At 40.2% G+C, this 6,134-nt stretch overlaps 1 long non-coding RNA gene across 1 annotated transcript; it reads right to left on the bottom strand.

The window, feature by feature from the left end:
• Positions 1 to 235: 235 nt before the first annotated feature.
• LOC141276106 (uncharacterized) lies at positions 236 to 2,057 on the bottom strand. Its single transcript, XR_012325052.1, has 3 exons — positions 1,936 to 2,057; positions 532 to 643; positions 236 to 389 (listed from the first exon to the last, which is right to left on the bottom strand). It is a non-coding gene; the product is annotated as an uncharacterized lncRNA (long non-coding RNA).
• Between the last annotated feature and the right edge of the window lie 4,077 nt (positions 2,058 to 6,134).

Consider the following 6,134-nt stretch of genomic DNA (forward strand, 5'->3'; position numbering starts at 1 on the left):
AATGCTTATAAAGAGAGATCAGCAGAAATTCATCGTAAGGGCAGAGACCTTTGCCATATCATTTAAACCATAATATTTGGTGATTATTTCGTAGGATGGAAGACTTTGAGTGAGATGTCACATCATTTTATGATTATCTTGGTTAGCAGACATAAAACAAGAAAGCAGAGTCCGAAACAGTCATTGTAACCTCCCACTTCCTCTAGCGGAGGACGTTTAATGGATTTTTCGTGGGGTTTTTAGAGACTAGTTTGGCCATTTTCATCAGTTCACTTTACATGCAATTCATCACAAACTGGACAGACGGGAAAACTGCACAGCTGCTTAGCAGAGTAGGAAAGAGAAAATATTTCTCTCTCCATGTGAGATGGCGAAAGCATGTGATCGTTCTGAAAGAAAAGCGACTTTCAGTTGTTTCTGTTGTCTCTCCAAGGAAGGAAGCATGAGTATAGGGGATTGAAATAAATGCAGAGCCAAATAATTTGGAATAATTTCAAAGATTTTTCTGTCTCTATTCAAATAAGGGCGTACCTTAGGTTCTAGGATTTGCCATTTCTGGTTACCACGAAAATTTCCATACATGCACAGAGCCTTGTTTAATCCACTTCAGGGCTTGGGGTCTGACAAAGGCTACAAGTGACACCTTTTAGAAAAACATGATTATCATCTCTCAAATATTAGGACTGTAAATGGAAAGTACCCATTTTCCTTAATAATCCTACATGGCCCTCATATTCTCTATACACTGTCCTTTCAGCCGCTACATCCATAAAGGAGAGCTAGAGGCTGTGAACTTAGTCCTGAACTGTTGTCCTTGATCCAAACTGCTCTGACCTCCTCTCATCCTCCAGCCCTGGCTGCATCTTCTCACCCTTTCCATTCTCACTTTATCCTTCTAATTTGACCCTCGACATAATTTTCCTACCCATGTCTTGTCTCCTCCCAACAGCAATTCTGTTTCTCCATCACTGGTACCCTCCCTCAAGAAGCACTCCTTCCAAACTGCCTTTGCTGTAGATCTTCCTGTCCCAGGTTTATTATTGCCTTTTCTGCAGAAATCAATCAAAACAAATGGTAAAAATGTATGTATATGCTTATTCTGATCTTTTCTGGAAGCAATGAGTACAGTTTATTCACTGTAGCATTTCAAGCGTGGAGAAAATTACATAGACTAGAACATTCGTTCTGTTTTCCCAGCACCCTTCCTAGTAATGTTTACTATTTGGCTGTTTGTTCTGGTTCCAGAGTTCAATGGGTTGAACATTCCATCGGGGACTCCTAAACCCTTTCCTAGGTTGTGACAATTATTTCAGCACTTATCACTTGTGAGACAGAGTCATTTCCCTGCACGGATTTGCACATACCCACATGCAAACTCAACATTGCTCTTCCGGCCACTCTGTGAGTCTCTGGTGATCTTTCGGTTCACTAACATCAGATCAACGTTGGACTCTATAAACATGATTAGTACCATCTGCAGACTTTGAAAATTCATTGTGCACTTTCTCTTTTATTTCTAATAAATATATGAAGAAGCCTTAGGCTCTGTTCCAATCTCATTTTGATTTTGAAAATCTAGCTTGTGCTTAGAAAAGATTCCAGTCATTTGGTCAACTAGTCAATCAACCAGATTTTGTTGAGAATGAGTACTAACGGGCAGGGGCTTGTGGACATCAGGAGAATATTTATGTCTGACCAGTTTGTCGAGACTGGAAGTTTGAGTCATAGTTTCTGGCTCACAGCGTGCCCCTGAGTGCCTGCCTAGGAATATAACTCACACTGACTGTTCAGCAGTCTTCTATGAAGAACAGTGTCCCTATAAAATTAAAGTTGCATAATTTGGTCAATAAATCCACGCTTTAATTCCACCCCTTCCTAACGGCTTAGCTTCACCTCTTCCGTTCACAGGTTACTATATCCTGTTTATCCACTTACCCATTTCAAAAACCAATTTGGGAGTTGGAACCTCCCTCCAGCTTTTCCTCCAAGGGTAATTCTGGAGAAGGGCACATTCTTCCTTGCCTTAAAAAGAAAGAAAAATCAGAAAACGAACAATTAGCAACACCAAGTACCGGCACTGAGTAGCTTCTATTCTTCGAACAGCATCTTAGTATCGTATTTGGATTCCCCTCAAAGGAGCTCTCCCTTTGCTTGGGAAGCTCGTCTGATTTTGGGTTGTTCTTGACCTGGAACATTTTCAGAAGTTCTTCTTGCTTGAGCCAACCAAGCCTGACCTCCAGCCTCCCGGAAGCCCCTGATGCTGCCGGGAGAGCTCTTTGTATTTTCTCAGAAGGCCTCTTACGTGTCCTCTCCAAGAACATTTCTAATCGAATCCTCTCCTTCACAGGGAGTGAAGACAGCTGCAGGGTGAAGGAGAGGTTGAGACGTTGGGCTCAAGAGCCAGGTTGCCCGGTGTGAGTCCGGGCTCTGTGAGATCTCGGGCAAATTAGTTCATCTGTCTCCATGCTTCCCTTTCCTCTGCTTCAATGTGAAGATAATAATAGAAGAGCCCATCACACGGCTGTTCAGAGGATAAAATGCCTAGAATAGTGTAGAACATAGCAAGTGTTAATAAGTACAAGTACTAGTATGATTTAGAAAAAATATATCTGCTGGAAAACCACTCAACTCTTGACACCAAACCTACAAACTAACTTGCATTTATTTAGATCCTGTCTTCTGTCCTCCTATTGTCAAAGGAGGGGTTCTTTTAGTCTGTCTAAGGTAAATTCCTCCCCCTGTATGTCAGATACACCCCATGATGCCCTGCTTCCTCAGGGACCTCATACATTGTTACCCCTCACCCTATTTCTCTCTTATATCTTAAATTCCACTCCTCTCTTTACTGTAATTTCTCTCCTCAGCATTGAATACACTCAAGACTTTCTCATTAAAAAAAAAATCTCTCTTAACTCCTACTCTTACTGTTACTTTAATGATTACCTTATCTCTCACCATCTCTGCAAAGATGAAATGCTTGGAAGAGTTAGTTTTCTCTACCCCGTGCTAGAGATAACTCATCACTTCCCATGATGCCTCAGCCCCTGACCTCTGGCTCACGCTTCTCTCCCTCCACTAAAACTTTCCTTCTCATTAGAGCCGCTGGACACTTTTCAGTCCTTATATTACTTGAACCCTTCACAGTATTCAGCACTGCTGAGCACTCCCTCCCTACAGAAGTCTTTTCCCTTAGTGTCTCACACTCCACACTTCCTTAACTTTCCCTCATTCTCTCTAGTTGATTTTCTCATTTAAAACTGCTGATGCATTTCCTCTGTCTTAACTGGTATTCACTGAGCCTCTGTGGCTAATCTCTCTTCCTTTTCTATCAATATTTTCTTTGTAGTTAGTGCTTTTGGTGTTCTGTTTAAGACAAATTTTTTTACCCTGGGTTCACAAAGATATTATTCTATATTATCCTATTTTTTACCATTCGCATCTAAATCTCAATCCAGCTGGAACTCACTGGTTTCAGTATGCTGTGAGAAAGGGATCAATTTTACTTTTCTCCAGGTGGATATCCAATTGACGCAGCATCATTTAATGGAAAACCATCATTTACCCACTGCTCTGTTGTGCCACCTTTGTGATAAATAAAGTATACATATGTTGAGTGTCTCTGTTCCTGGACTCTGTGTTCTCTTGCATGATCTTTTGAACTGTAATTATGACAATAGCAACCTTTATAACAGGTCTTAACCAAAAGAGCAAGTTTCCTACATTTTTTTTTTCATAAATTTTGTTTGGATATTTTAGTTGGAATTGGGATGGCGCTGAATATATACATCAATTTGAAGAGGACTAATATCTTTACAATATTGACAACCCATGACTATAGCACATCCCCCGCCCCCATTTATTTAGGGTTCTTTAATTTATCTTCATAATGTTTCTTTATTTACCAGGAAGTTTGCACATCTTTGTTGGATTTACTTCTAGGCATTTTAGATTTTTTGATACAGTTTAAATAGAATCTTTTAAATTATATTTTCTAGCTGTTTATTGCTGGTATATAGAAATGAAATTGATTTTTGTAGTTTGTCACAAGGTCCAGCTCATGCTAAACTCACTTAATTCTAATAATATATTTGTTGAATATTTTTTGATATCTACATAATCTGCATATAATCATATCGTCAGTTTATTTCTTCTTTTTCAGTGCTTACACATTTTGTTTCTTTATCTTCTCTTAATACACTGGCTTGAACCTCCAGTAAAATGTTGAATAGAAATGATGACAATGGGTATATCTATTTATCTCTTTATTTAATATTATTTTTCTAATGTTTTCTCTAATACTATTTCTTTGGTTAATCCCAAAGACTAATAGTAGAATTACAGAATAGTCGAGATGGAATAAACCTTGAAGACCATCAGTTGAGATATCAAGAGATGGATTGAATTCCTTAATCACACGATGAGAGTGAACAGGGATCAGAACCCAGATATTCTGACTACTAGTTTAGTGTTCCTTTCCCTATAGCAAAAAGTCTTTCCTAGAAGGGAATACAATTAAGGTAATTCCCTTTTATCTCCTGAAGTTAAAGAGTGCTTGACGTTCAAAGCTCTTAGAGCTGAATAACTCTAAAGTGGGCTGTACCATTAACAAAGCCACCACATTCCAGACCAGAAACAGGGACACCTCACTGGCAAGCTCACCTCGTTCCACTAAGAGCTTCAGGCCCATTTCACCTCCAGGGAGCTCCCAGCATGGGCACTGGCCCTATTCAATTTCTGAATCCCTAGTAATTTCACTGACCTTTCTCCCTGACCCTATGTCGATCCATCCTGGCACCATAAAAAGTGTTGGTTGAACAAAGCTATGTATAGACACCTACTCTCCTTCAGTCTGATTTCTCATGAGATCAAAGGAAATGATTTTGTTTACTTTCCTCTTTTCTCTTTGGAGTCAAACTCCTGGCAGAGCACAACCCAGTGAAACGTTTACGTGTCCTCGCGCCGTTGCCAATACCTTCAACTCTGTTGTCTCCTGGTCCTTTCCCTGGCCTCTGCCTGGTAAATCCCAACCCAATTTCAAAATCTGACTTCACTCTTCCTTACAACTGGTTGCTGAGCCATGCTGTCATTAAATGGTGTAATTAATTGATTTTAGGAGGCCACCTCAGAAGGCAAACACAGTGATTGACCTTTAAGTTTATAATCTAATTGAGGAGACAAGATGAACATATGTGGATTAAAGATCAGTAACTGATACTGTGCCTATAATATCTGTTAGCAAATAATCAACATACAAATAAATGGCTCCAACCAGTGGACGAGTTCGGGAGTATTTAAGCCTGGTCCTCACAGCCCCGACTTCTCTATTTTAACTGCTCCCACATTCTCACAAGAGGTTCCCTCCTGTCGTTTCAGCTCTGCTTACTGGTTCTTTCTTTCCCCTCCCCCACCTGAGTCATTGAGGGAACTGTTTGCTTCGGGTATTCTTGGTTGGAACTTGGAATGCAATTTAGTTCAAGAAACAGTGGTTAGGAATGATGTCAATATTTTAGTCACATTACAGGTTAAATGGGCTTTTCTGAACTATTTATAACTATTTCTTTGGAAAAGCCGCTCTGAATACAAAACGACCTGCTTTCAAATGAAATTTCAAAACACAGACCCTTCTTTTAGTTCCCAATACTCAAATCTAAGCACTCGGGAAGTGTTCCCGGCCAGCACCACGACGCTCCCCTTCATCCGCAATGTTGATTGTCTTCTTATTGTGCAAAGACTAAATATGAACGTGTCAAGCAAGAGAGCACGACAGTCACGTGTTCTTTGTTTCCATGGAAACTAGCACTCTTCCACTCCTCACGGTCTTTCCTGTACAAAGACAAGAGGGTTAGAAACATTTCAGGAGAGCCAAAAATGGACTGCACATGCCTATGTACAACCTTAGCCCTCAAGTCTATAAAATGAATATGGTCATCATGGTTTGGACTCTTGGCCGAACCTGAGGAAGACAGCTTTTAGAATACATATTGTTTATAATTCTGAGGCTGCTGGATAATATAAGCGGCACCGGATCTCAGAAGGACAGATTCCCAGAGTGTTATACCGTAATGCTACTCAAAGTGTGGTCCACGGATCAATAGCTTCCGTCTCAGCTGGGAAGTTGCTGAAAATGCATTCTT

Source organism: Tursiops truncatus, chromosome 12 (genome assembly GCF_011762595.2).
Source record: "Tursiops truncatus isolate mTurTru1 chromosome 12, mTurTru1.mat.Y, whole genome shotgun sequence".
Taxonomy (NCBI): domain Eukaryota; kingdom Metazoa; phylum Chordata; class Mammalia; order Artiodactyla; family Delphinidae; genus Tursiops; species Tursiops truncatus.